Consider the following 14,189-nt stretch of genomic DNA (forward strand, 5'->3'; position numbering starts at 1 on the left):
TTAGGGAGCGTGGCCGTGGCTGGCTGCGTAAACAGAAGGCCAGCTGATCTCAGAGGCAAGGTTCTGGAAGCCCTCACATTTCCCCACCAGAGCCAGATATCCAGCAGGTTCAGTCATCCCCCCGCATCCCCCCAACAGATCCTGAGCGCAGGGCTGCTCTGTCTGGAAGGCTGTGGGGAGCAGCCTCACCCTCTGCCCTGAGCCTTGCAATAAGCCATTTCTCCCTTCTCTGCACCCTGCGCCCACTAAGTGCATGAGGGAGCCTAGCACAATCGCAATGCCAGATGTTCTCCGCAAGTGGCATGAGGTCCTGAGACAGCAAAATTGCAAAGTGTGTGTGTGGGGGGGGGACTATCGATTGTGCATGGGAAGTGTGGAGCTGGGGCCACAAGCCAAGATGGCGACCTGAACGGTGCACACCATGCTGGCACCAGCCCTGGATGGCTGTGGAACACCACGAGGGATGTCGAAAGGGCTGTGGAAAATCAAATGGAAAGGTAAGTTTATTCTGCTGCAAAACCAGTTTGAAATTCATGCATGCAAGGGATCATCAAAAATTTTATGAAAATGAGTATTATGAAAAACCTATGGCTGGCGCCGTGGCTCAATAGGCTAATCCTCCACCTTGCGGTGCCAGCACACTGGGTTCTAGTCCCAGCCGGGGCGCCGGATTCTGTCCCGGTTGCCCCTCTTCCAGGCCAGCTCTCTGCTGTGGCCAGGGAGTGCAGTGGAGGATGGCCCAGGTGCTTGGGCCCTGCACCCCATGGGAGACCAGGAGAAGCACCTGGCTCCTGGCTTCAGATCAGCACGCTGTGCTGGCCGCAGCACGCCGGCCGCGGCGGCCATTGGAGGGTGAACCAACGGCAAAAGGAAGACCTTTCTCTCTGTCTCTCTCTCTCTCACTGTCCACTCTGCCTGTCAAAAATTTTTTTTAAAAAAATCTATGCATTGATTTCAAACTGGTTTTGCTCCAAAATAAACTTGCCATTTAATTCCATTTTTTCGGTTTGGCCCCCTCAGAGGACGCGCTGTGGACCGGAGGCTCGCCCTCCATCAGCAGACCCCCACAGCCCTGTCTGTGTTACTCCGCATCTCTCATGTCTAGTGGACTCGCTCCTGGCACCCTCCTCCCGCTGCATCTCGAGGCTCCCTCTCACACTGGGGGGGGCGAGCTGAGGGCTTCGGAAGCTTCTCCCCAGCAGCTCCAGGCGTGAAGGGTGTGCTCCCGCAGCCTCCTCCCAGTGCTCCCCACTGGTGCTCACGGCTGGAAAGGGAGAAGAAAGCCCACCTGCTCGGCCCTCTCTCCTCCTGCCTCCCTCCCCCTTCCCAAATGCAGGGCCATGCAGGGCTCCCTTTGTCATCAGCCGGCTGGGACACCACCCGTCTATGTCACACATAACGCTCTCCAAATAGGTGCTTCTTTCAGTGGCAAACCCTAATGGAAACAAATTCAGTCCAAGGGTCAATTATGGGCTTATTTTCATATTTATGGACTGAATACTTTTCCCCAAAAGACGCTAATGATAGCCTAAAGGACAAGCTAATCAAAACAGCAGCCACTGGAGAAGAGAAAGCAAAGGATGCATTTGCTCTGCTTTCTCCCTCCAGCCCCTCCCACGCACATCGCTCGCATCCTGGACGCCTCTCTCCTCCTCAGTCTCTCCCCAAATGAATGCCTTCGAAAATATCTTGACAAAAATCAGGGTCGTAACAAAAGGAAGTGCATTGTTCCAGCTCTCCCCTGGCAGAAACAGTAACACTGAATAAACAACTCCTCACCCAGCAGAAGGAAGCAGCCCTACCTCCAGCGGGTCAGACTGCCTGGGCGCCATTTCAGGGACACTGGGGACAACCCGGGCCCTTGATTACCTCTGCTTGGCTGCTCAGCAGGTGCCCACCGGCCAGCTGTGGGTGGTGGGCTCACTGCAGCGTCACCATGAAGCTACGGGTTCTAATTAGCGCCTCATGTGCTGTCCAGGCGTCACCCGAATGTGTATACATACAACGTGAGCATGTCCTTCGTCAAATGTTTTGACTGTTAACTGACATCAGATTTAACAATCTTATACTTGGGCAAAATGGAATCATACTGCGATTCTAAAGGCTCAAGTGTCAGCAAGATGCATGGGTAACTTCTCTAAGATCCTGTCAAGCCATGGACTGGAAGAATCCCTTGGTACTTTGGACCACATACAGGCTGGCTCACGCTTTCCCTAAAGCTCATTTTCAAAATACCTTCCTCTCTGATGCCCTCGATTTGTGGCCCACAGGGTCCTTCTCACCTTGAGGGCCGTCCTCCTAGGCATCAGAACCTAAGGGATTTCTCTTTGGCTTCTGGACTCACAAGCGTTGACCCCCGTGAGCGTTCCTATTTTGCTTCCTGCCCTGACTCCGCCACTGCTCACGGGAGACAGCATGTGTTCACACAGGACACTTACTGGTGTGGACATTAAAGATGCCAACACAGACAGGTGGGTCACGTAAGGCTTGACTATTACAAAATGTAACTGCAGCTCCCACCTACAGAGCACTTACCCTGGGCCGGGGTTGTACTAAGCGAGGACTTCAAAAAGCTCATGGGTAATGAAACAAAGATGGATTTAAGGACAGGCGTTTGGCACAGTGGTTAAGACAAGCGCGTGGGGCTTCAGCATCCCACATCAGAGTGCCCGGGTTCCACGCCAGCTCCGCTTCCCATCCGGCTTCTTGCTGACGCGCACACTGGCAAGCAGTGAGAAAGGCTCAAGGACTCGGGTCCCTGCCTCTCCCACGAGGAGCCCAGGTAGAGTTCCTGACCTCTGGCTTCAGCCTGGCCCCGTCCCTGCTTCTGTGAGCGTTTGAGGAATGAACAAGCAAATGAAAGGTCTTTCTCTTACTTCCTCTCTGCTTTTCAAATGAAATGAAAATAAACTAATTAAAACACTTCAGGGGCTGGTGCCGTGGCTCACTTGGTTAATCCTCCGCCTGCGGCGTCGGCATCCCATATGGGTGCCGGTTCTAGTCCCAGTTGCCCCTCTTCCGGTCCAGCTCTCTGCTGTGGCCCGGGAGTGCAGTGGAGGATGGCTCAAGTGCCTGGGCCCTGCACCCCATGGGAGACCAGGAGGAAGCACTTGGCTCCTGGCTTCAGATCGGTGCAGCATGCCAGCCATAGCGGCCATTTGGGGGGTGAACCAACGGAAGGAAGACCTTTCTCTCTGTCTCTCTCACTGTCTAGAACTCTGTCAAATAAATTAAAAAAAAAAACACTTTAAATTTAAAACATGTTTAAGTTAAAATGTTTTTAAAACTGTAAGTTTATTTTGCTGCAAAAATTTTAGGAAGGGGGTGCTGCTAACCATCTTAATCTCAAACAAGGAGACTGAGTCTTACAGAGGTTACAGCTTCTCCTGGTCCATGGCTGGGCTCTGGGGTGAGCAGGATTCCACCCGGCGATAACCTGATCCAAAGCCAAAGCTCCCAACTCTGACCCTGCTCTGCTCTCTGGACTGATGCATTCCACAGACAGCCACCTTTGGGCAACATCCTCCGTGAGGCCCAGGGAGGGGGAAACGCGCCCGGCAGGACTCTCCGCCTGCTGACGGAGCAGGATGCGGTCTGTGCCAGGAAACCGAGTTATGTAGAAGAGACAGAAGAGAGACCGGGAGAGGGGTAGGGCGGGGGTGGCCCCAGCCACCAAAGGCCAGCTCATCGGGGAGCTTAACCCAGACATGGAGCAGAGTGGACAGACAGGTTTCCCACATGCAGAACACGAAGCACCAAACAACTCTTGTCAAATTCTCAGCCCTACTGAGAGAAAGCTGCATCCCCACCCTGCCAGGAAGAGAGACCGTCATCCACAACAGAAGAGAAGTGGGATGACGACGGTGCTGGGAAGAAGAGTGGTGGTGGTTCAGACTCTCCGAGAAAGAGTACCTGACCTCACGTGGAGCAGGAAATCTAGGGAGACTTCCGGAAGAAAGCCACACGCAAGCTGAGGCCTGGGGACTGGCAGGTGAGGAGGGAGAAAGGAGCAGGTGCTGGAGACAAGTGAGCACATTAAGACCCGGAACAGCGGGTGAGGTTGGTGAGAGCACAGAGAAGCAGGGGAGCCTGTGGCACGCAGAGACCACCAGTCAGCACCACGAGAGCCACGGGGGGCAGGCGCACTTCATCCAGACACTGCAGGGATGTGGTCTCAGGTCCTGCGAGGCGTCCCAGGCAGAATCCCATCCCGCCCTCCCATCCTTGTCCCTGGAGCAGGGCAGCTCCTGTGACCACGGAGGCTTCCACTCTGTGATGACTTCACCTTAGTACACAAAAGGGAAGGGACCTCATGGATAGGGTCAAGGTCCCTTGGCCACTGATTCTGAGTTATTCAAAGGCCTGATGTAAACAGATGAGCTCTTTAAAGAGCTTGGACCACCAGAGACACTGTCCTGCTGGCCTTGAGGAGGCAGACTGCCTTGGTGTGGCACATGCTGTGGATGGCCTCATCACCGAAGGATTCAGGCCCGAAGCAAAAGCAGTAACATTCCACCAATAACCAGAGCCTAGGAGAGGACCCAGGGCCCCCCGAGGACCTCAGCCAGGACCAGGACCTGGATTTCAGCCCTGAGCACAGGATGCAGATCTCCCTGTTGCAGAGCCTGAGGTGAACAAGGACGTGTTCCCAGCCACTAGGTCTGTGCTGATTTGTTATACGGCAGTGGAAAACAAATACATGAAGCTAGCAAGAAAAACAAAAAAGCAACAGAGAAGGAGGGCTGTTCGCCTTCAGTGAGCAAGCTGGGAATTCCATGATGCTGGGGGGATGGGGACACCATGCTGCAGGTAGCTCACTCGCAGCACCCAGCCCTCCATGTGGGAGCCGCGACCACAGAATACAACAGTCATTTCCCAAAACACTGACATTCAAGCTGCTTTTGGCAAGGAACTCCATCTATTCTCATCTTATTTAGAAAATTCTAACTCAAGCATGTGCCAATCACTCCCTTGGAAAACCTCTCCTAGACTCCAAAAGGGCCTATGTGTCCTAACTCTCACATGTTTATCATAGCTGTGACCACTCTGCACTTGAACCAGTTTGTTTCTGTCCACTCTAAATCGTCACTTAACCTAGGAGAGTTCTATTCATAATTTTTTCTGATGTTTATCAAAATGCCAAGCACCTAGCAGGAAATGCTGGTTAGATGAATAAATAAATGTAGAAATGAATGAGATTTCAGGAAGAAAAATATGTCTTTGCTTCTGGGGACGTGGGAGGTGAATACAAACAATGAGTTACAGAAGCTGTGTGTGGGTGGAGGGACACTTGGTGAACATTTGTTCACCAATGAACTTCATTAACTGAAGTTTGTAGAGCTAAAAAAAGAATAAGGAATTAAATCAAGACAGAAGATAAGAAACTAAACAATGACTCAAACGGCTACAAACACATAAAAGCAGACAGCTGCTGAAGGGTGATGAAGGTAGGGTGAAATAGACTTGATCTGACAGAAGGTTCCAAATTGAGGAATGAAAAAGACATCAAAATGGGATAGACACTGAAATATCCAAAATGAAACAATAACAACATAACATTCCCTTGATCATCCAAATCACGCATGACTTGCCTCTGAAGTCCCATCAGTTTCAACATGGCAGGAGGCAGCCTTGGTGCTCCCTGCTGAGAGATCTCGGACACCTAAGGCTGCTCCTTGTCCCAGCTCAACAGGGAGCCAGGGGCTTTCTCCCTCACTGGCACTCCAACCCAAGGAGAGGAGTCTGCACTGGCTCAGGACTACACATCACAGTTGGGCTTCTGGGCACTTTTCTTTGAGTGGAGTAGGGTAAGCTCCTGGTCTTCTGGGGGCACCTTTCCTTTGGGAGGCTCAGCCTCTAGGCCCTGGCAATCCCAGCAGGAACCCCACGGGTCTTATGGAAAAGGGCAAGGCAGCATTTCCATCTGCTTCTAGAAAGGCCACAGGGTGCTCCAGGCCCTGGCACGCTCTCGTCTAGTTCGTTTGGCCAGTTCAGTGAGGGCCATGGCTAGAACACTGTCCGCTGGTGAAGACACATGCTTGTGCATCTTCCTGGGAAACCTGTGTTGCTAGCAAGCGAAGGACACAGGAGATCTGGACCCCACCCATGCATCTACTTGGTCCTGTCTTGCAGTCAACCCAAATCTCCCACGACTGACTTCCTTCTTCCCAGACCCGTTCTCTCCAACCCAGGTGTTCCGCATGCTCCCATTTCAGATGCTGTCATGATCATTTTAATTGAGCTGAAATGTGGTGGTAGCAGAGGACACCCCAAGAGAGCTGAACCCCACCAGGCAGCTAGTGTCTTGTTCTTCCAACTCAAGGAGATGATGAGTCTCCCAGTACCTTTCCCCATTCACCAGCTTCAGGCATTTTGAAAAGTGTTTCCCTGTACTTTTATGAACAAGAAATAAAACAGTTGTCTAATAAGATATATTTTAATTGCTCAAGCCAGTCTCATGACAGTCAGTAGCAATACTAAATCTATGGTTTGTTGAGCACATGGTGAGGCAGAGTCCACAGGTTGTTACAATTTTAACCCATAAAGAAACTGAGGTTCAGGGGTCGGCACTGTGGTGCAAGAGGTTAGACCAACGGCCTGCAATGTCAGCATCAGATCCAGCTCCCTGCTAATGGACATGACAGCAGATGATCCAGGTCGTCAGGCCCTTCACCCACATGTGAGACCCAGATGGAATTCCTGGCTTCGGCATGGCCCCGCCTCAGCTACTGTGGCCATCTGGGAAGTGAACCAGTGGATGGAAGATCTCTGTCCTTCCTTCTCTCTGTAACTGCATGTCAAATAAAATAAATCTCCAAAGAAAATAAAAAATAAACAAACCAAACTTTATGAAATAGTCCAGTCTTCGGTCCCCAAAGCCCATTTTCTCTCCACAAAAACACGATGGCAAAATTAGTGGGCCTTAGGGGATGGCTAGCAGGAGCTGGGGCAAGCTTAGCATGTACTTTCATGCAAAACTTAGGTGAGGGTCCTGGTGCTATGCAGACCGCAGTCACAGATGAGACCAATCTCCACCATCTTGGATGAAACAACCAACCAAACCTAAATGTAAAGCTGAGACTTAGGTCCAAAACCTCAACACACAAGTGTACAATGCTTCTGCGTGTGGTTCAACCAGCCCACATGCACAGGACCTGCACCTTTTTAACTGAGAACACGGCACACGTCAACAGCAGAATAGTCATCTCTTGCCTCCCCATCCTATCCTGGCAGGATCATGTGGAAGTTGGGGAAGGGGGAGGAAGCCATGCCCACTGCTCACCGCTGTTCAAAATATCACCAGGCCTCCAAACCCCGTCATCGAACAGACACACACACATACAGAGGGTTCTCCCTGCACAGAGTACCACACGGCAGTGTTTGAAGGAACAAGGTAGGATATTTCCCCTTCTCAGTGTAGACATCAAATATCAAGCTTGAAACTGCATTTGCGTGATAAGAGAAGGTAGAATGGCATGGTGTGAAATGATATGATAGCACGAAAAACTGTTGTTAGGAGGTGTTGGCACCTGAAAAACAACACGTCTTGTTCCTACTGGTTTCAGTCTGAGCCTCCTCCAAGAACAGGCTGCATGGTCCTGTTGGAAAGTCTTCAGTGTGAGAGCTGACTGTAAACAGAACACACATCCAACACTTTGCCCTTCCACAAACACACATAGAAGACGGTTACTGGCTCCGGTCAACACAGACAGGATGTTGCACTATGGGTTTTTTTCTTCTTTTTAATTGACAGATAACAGTTGTATATATTTATGAGGTACAATGTAATGTTTCTTGACATGTGTACATTGTGAAATGATAAAATCAGGCCGATTAACAAGTCCATCACTGACTAAAAGCTATGATGTATTTATATCATATATTCACCTGTGCATATACATACATATATATATATGCATATTACTCAGCCTTTAACAGGCAGAAAATTTTGCAGGGATAGACACTTGGCACAGCTGTTAGGATGCTGCCTGGGACATGCACATCCCACATCAGAGAGCTTGGATTTGGGTTCTGGCTCTGAGCTCATCCCAGCTAATGCACACCCTGGAGGCAGCAGGTGAGAGTTCAAGTAGTTGGGTTCCTGCCACCACCCTGGAAACCAGATTGAGTTTCTAGCTCCTGGCTTTGTACTGACTGCAGGCATTTGAGGAGTGAACCAGTAGATGAGAGCTCTCTCTCCCCACTCCCTCTTCAAGTAAATAAAAAATAATTAATTTTTAAAAGATAAGTTTGAAAGTAAAGAAGCCTGTCATTTGAGGGAACATAGATGGACCAAGAGGACACTACATTAAGTGCAATATAACAGGCACAGAGACAAATACCTCATGATCACATTCATGTGTGGAATCCACAAAAATCCAGCTCAAGAAGAGAGAAGAATGGAGGTCACTAGAGGCTGAATGGGGGTTGGGAGATGGACCTAGAAAAGGGAGAGGTTGCTGTCTGTTTTACTTTATTTTATAACGTGACATTGTTAGGTAGGAAGTCAGATATGAGCTTATGTGTGTGTAACAATGGCCAGTATATGCATCTGCATCTCAAAGCCATCCTGATAATGTTTCACTGGTAGCTGGTATGCGCATCCTGCCCTGCCCCTTCTACCTGATAACCTGCGAGGTGGGGGGGTCTTCCACGGTCTCCCAGGTGCAGCCCAGTATCTGCATTTCAAATACCCTGCTCCAGATTCCCATTCACTGTGCGGTCCTGCTCACTCTTCCTCCTGTCTGAAACCTTCAAGGGAAAACTCAGATAGAAGTTTTTCTATTTACATCCAAAAAGCCCTTTGTTCCAAGAGGAACAGAGGTGGGTAAGCAAGACCCATCTCCTTAAAAACGCCCAGCCTCAACCAGACGGCCTGCCTGGTCTGGCCAGGTGTAATCTTTCTACTCAACCTTGTAACCTGGCTCCTTCCCCCCAACCACGTCCGAGCAACTGGGCGCTCTCTCTCAGGTCCTGTCTGGAGAGGTGCCCATCGTTCTTACGGATGTCCCTTCCCTAATAAACTCTGCTACTTTTACTTTCCACTACTCTGTCTCATGCCTGAATTCTTTCCTGCGCGAAGACAGGAACCCTGCCATTCTCCGGTAACAACATCGGAATATTTTGTCTATGCCAGTGCATGCACTGACACACAGAAAGAACTAAGTCCACGCTCAAGTCGTCCTCACAATAGATGACTTGTAACAGGCACAAGTTTCCCAAAAGCAGCTGGCAACAGGTGCAGCTCAACGCTGAGCAGCCATGGAACTGTTTCCTGTCCTACCCGGCTTCTCTTCTGCAGGAGTCTGTGGGGATTATTTTGCTGTTGCTCCTGTGTTGAGGCCCTGGCTAGGGAAGGTGGCACTGCTGGAGAGAGGGGTCTGATGTGTCCACATGCTCCTGAACCTCACCTGTGGCGGCCCAGCCATAACTGGCGGGACTTTTCTCCTTAAATTAATTCCATCCACTCCCGATTTCCACCCTTCCTTTTGCAACTCTGAGCTCCCCACCTGTGTTCTCAGCCAAGTCAGGTCTTCCCTTCTGTCTCCATAAAGACAAACCTTTGTGGGTGCACAGCTTCCTTGGCCAGGAATAAGTTTCAGGAGTGAGGAAATGTGCGCATGCGTGTGCGTGAGCGCCAAGGCGAGGGGGCGGGAGGGAGCTACATAAAGAAATTAAAAGAGAATATTTTCCCGAGCAATTGAAGCCCATCTCCTGAACAATGACGACAGCTCTTCACTTTCCACAACAATAGAGGGCACGGAGGAGTCAGCTCATTAGAATATCTGCGGCTCTTTTCTGTTCTCTCTGCATGAAGCCCCCGTAATGTCAGTTGTCACTTATTAATGACAATTAACTAGTAATCAGCAGTGAGACTCTTCGAGGTGGTCTTGGGCTGACAGGTAAAGAAAGAGAACATTGCCGAGTGCCACACAGTGACATGGAGCCTTCAAAGGGAGTGCAGCATCTCCATAAATTACTTCAGAAAGAAATTTCCTTTATACATTCTCGCTGAGCTTAAGGATCTTTAACCCTAGAAAGACCACACTCCAGTTCTCTTTTTGCGACTTCTTTTCTCATCACATGAAATCTCCCGGCCACCTGCCATCATGCTAACTGGGTCTTCCATCCAGCGCTCACTTTCACTCCCGCTCCTTTCCTGCCTCCAGCTGCTTAGTCTCAGTCCTGTCCACCCATGACTTAAGTCACTCCATCCATGAAGTGCGTAGTTCATCCTACTCAGGACGCTGGCCTTAGTTCTGTCTACCTTCAACACATGAACCCCGTTACGCCTGTCTACAATGCCCGAGACTACGCCTGCTTCATTTCACTAGCTGCCTGATGGCACCAGTGGCTTCATTCTGCCGTTGTGTTTCCTCTCACTCTCTCGCCCTAAGATGGATCTACTGCTCTCCACCTTTCTAGAACGGCTGGCAGAACGGCCGGCAGATGGCCACTGCAAACACCGGCTGAATTCCACACAACATGGTTCTCCAGCCTGCTGACCTGCCCAAGGGCTCCCCAAGTCTCAGCTTTCCCGCAGCCTGCACAGAAACAGAAGACAGTGTCTCCTGGCCCCAGCACATGTCTGATCAAGGAGACAGAAAGGGACGGCACAGGCACTTACCTGACGCACACCTCTCTCCACGGCGCCTTGCCCCCCATTTCTCTAGGATGCTGGGACACTGCAGGAATCTGGAGGATGCCAGGAGGAGGAGTTTTCCAGAAAAAGACACTCAGCGGCCGGGCGAAGCTGGGTACCACTGCACAGCACGAGTGCTTGTTCGGGGGTGCTGAGGCTGAGGGAAGGCCAGGGTTGCCCTGGAAGGCTCACCAGGGGAGGAAACACACACAGCCGGGTTCCCCTTGCCGGGGCTCAGACGCACTGCCGATTTCACTCACAAAAAGATGGGTCATCGCATCTACTGACGTCAAAGCAATGCGATTAGATTATTCTCCTATTGTGGAAACCACCGGCAAAAGAAATGACATCTAAAGCGTACTTGAAATATCAGAACTTCCATTCCTGATAGGGAATTACACGTACAAAGGCAGCCACAAGGAACAAGAAACGCAAAGATCAGGTGTCTCCAAATACAGGAGCACGATTTTACTGAAACAGATTTTCAAAAAGTGAGAGGTCATCTGGAAATAGTAACTTTGTGACTTTAAAAAAAAAACCAAATCTGGTGTTTTTGTCAGAGAAGCTTAGCATGATGGGAACTCCCTATGCCTCTCTGCCTGCCTTCATTATTTTGTTCAAAGGATTCTGTGATATTACAATGCTTCCATGACAACAAATAAGATGTTACACATTGTTGGCTTCCAACTATCTAACCAGAACTTAAATAGGAATATTCACGCGTATTTAAGAGCATCATCATGCAAAGGACTGCCATCCAAACTGCCTGTTACTTAAGAGTTATGTGGCAATCTGCTGTGAGAAAAAGTCCTTTCCATCAGACTCCGCTGGCAGATCATTCAGACTTCAGCGCCACTGGTTTCCACCAACACATGACAGGTATGGCAGAAGCCGGAATGTGTCCCGATCAATACATCTGGAGTTCGTTTGAGATGTAGTCATTAATCATGCCATTCAGAAATGCAAAAACCCATAGTTTCATTAACAGAGACCACAATTTGAGCTCGTCTTCCTGGGACTCTGCATATCTAAATTAATGATTTGTGAACTTCAAGGCTCTAAAAGAATAAGAACAGGAATATTCAAGAAGAGAATAAATTGCTTTGAAAGCGGAAATTAGATTTTATTAATTTATAAACTCTATACAAATGAAATGTCTCAAATTAAATCAAAACACAACTAAATATTTGTTTTCTTTAATCTTAATAACCTAAGACAGTCAAAGGTTGATACTGGTAAGTAGAATGATCAATTGATCAATAATTAGTCAATGTAAACTGGCATAATGGCATGACATACGTGTGAAAGCCACTGCTTAGAAATACGATTCAACGTTACACAGAGGATCAAGTATTTAAATATTCTCATCTGTCTTGGTTTTATTATTACATAGCACTCATTATGCACTCACTTATTTTATTGTGTAAAAAGTAAAAGAAATCCTTAGTTCCAGTTAGTTGGAGAAAACTGGAAAAAAATACCATGAAAACATTCATAAAATATATTGAAAGCAGAAAAACTTACTGAAAGTAAGTTTTTTTTGTCTTGGGACTGATGGGTGCTTCAGCAAGACACCCATAGGAAATCCAGCTGTCTGAGCTGCCTGGAAGAATTAAGTCAAGGCCTTGAGGAATGCAGGCTGGGATTTTTCTCATTTACATGTTTTAGAAACTGGTGTCCTCCAGATTACTGTTGCTAATCCTTTGCAACCATCATGCTTCTTGGTCAAGCAAGCCTCAAAGAAAAACGTCCCTGGAATTCCAGCTTCGTTTGGAAGGCTTAAAGATGCCTTTATTTTCATCTTTAAGCAATCAATTCTCTGCAAACAAGAAGCTGCTTTTCTTTTTTGCTTCTATTTAAATATGATGGATGTTATATCTCCATTATTTAACAAAACAGGACCAAATACGTGGGCCCACTGCTTCTGCTCTCAGTTCAAAATAAAAACCACCCTAAGCTGTCACCAGACCACCTTTACAGCAGTTGGACCAAGCTGGAAATCCTGGCTGATCAATCAGGGGTCAGCTCCTAAAGAGCTGGTGAACACACTGTCCTTCAGGAAAGAGGATGAGTCCCAGTATTTTTAAGGGTGCCTGGTCTTAACCAACAGGCCTTCCTTGTTCTCTTCACTCTTGGCTGTTACCTCCACCTAAGGCCATCAGAAACCTGGGCAAAGACAGGAATGAGGCTTCCTAGTTAGCAGAACCCTTGAACGTGGTCTCTAACACTCTTGGAGTGGTCCCTCTCTCTGGACTTCTGACACTAATATAGGTGTTTTTCTCTTACAGGGCCCACTATGATGAAATCCCGTTTCACTAAGCAGTCCATTTTATTTTGCAATTGCCTTTACTAATCAGTACTAATTGTAAATTAGTCATGGAAATGACAGAATTCAAAGCTTCTCTTCCCATTAGCAAGATGGCAATTGGGAGACAATAGGGTGTTTTAATGAGCCATGGTGTCCTGAACAGACAGAAGACCACAGTCACATCCTAGTCCTGGGTGCTCAGGGAGCCACAGGCTCTTTCTCTCCTCTTCAATGTTACATTGTCTGTAAAACAGGTAACTTGGTCACACTAGTTCAAATGAAATCATATGATGTGAAAGTACACACAAAAATTTTCTTAAACTATCTTTTCTTTAAATAACAGATATTAAAATTACAAATTAAAACATCAAGACTACACTGGCCAAATAATGAAAATAGTGTTGTTTTTTTTTTTTAAGAAAACCACAAACCTCTGTTCAAGAAGCAAACATGTAGAGAAATGGTCATCCTTGTGCACACAGGTGTGTGAGCTGGAGCAGGCAATCCTTGTGGGCAATTCGCACACAAGTTTCAAGGCAGAGGTCCCAGGCCCAAACACTTGTTTTAAAGACATAATAAAAAATTTCACAAAAATATAGAATGGAAAGTTCTTTGTGTTCACATTGGCAACACTGAAAAGTTAGAAAGAATTTAAATGTTGCTTATTAAAACTAATAGGGAATTGATTAAATTTCAGTACTTTGCAACAAGGTTTATAATCCTCAATATTTAATGAAATGGGACAACCTGCATTATGTGTTGTTAGGTTCAAAAAAAAAAAGGCAGGGTATGCTGAGCACCATCATTGTTTTGTAGGAAAATGAGGGAAAAAAAGAGATGCTAGCACAAAAATAATCAGTGATTTTTACCTGGGTGAAAACAATAGTGAATTTTTATTTCCTTCCTTGTGATGTTTGTTTCCAAGTTTTTTCCGATGATACTGTGTCACGTTTATCGTAAGAATGAATGTTACATAAAAACACACAAATTCTCTCCAAAACAGATTTCACACTCTGGTATCCTTTAAGTCTACAATTCAGTAATTAGCTCTCAATGGCATGAATCAACTTCAGAGAAATTATAAAGAAGGAGAGAATATGAAAGTCCACCTGGGAAGAGGGCAGAAACCCTTATTTGCATATTCAGGTTTCTGAAAATTTCATGGTTGGGACATGACTGTTGCCAGCTGTTTAAAGATTGCGGACGACAGAAATGCAGACACCTGGTCACAATACTTTC

This window comes from Oryctolagus cuniculus, chromosome 10, assembly GCF_051225735.1.
Source record: "Oryctolagus cuniculus isolate XC-2025 breed Fujian yellow rabbit chromosome 10, ASM5122573v1, whole genome shotgun sequence".
Lineage (NCBI taxonomy): Eukaryota > Metazoa > Chordata > Mammalia > Lagomorpha > Leporidae > Oryctolagus > Oryctolagus cuniculus.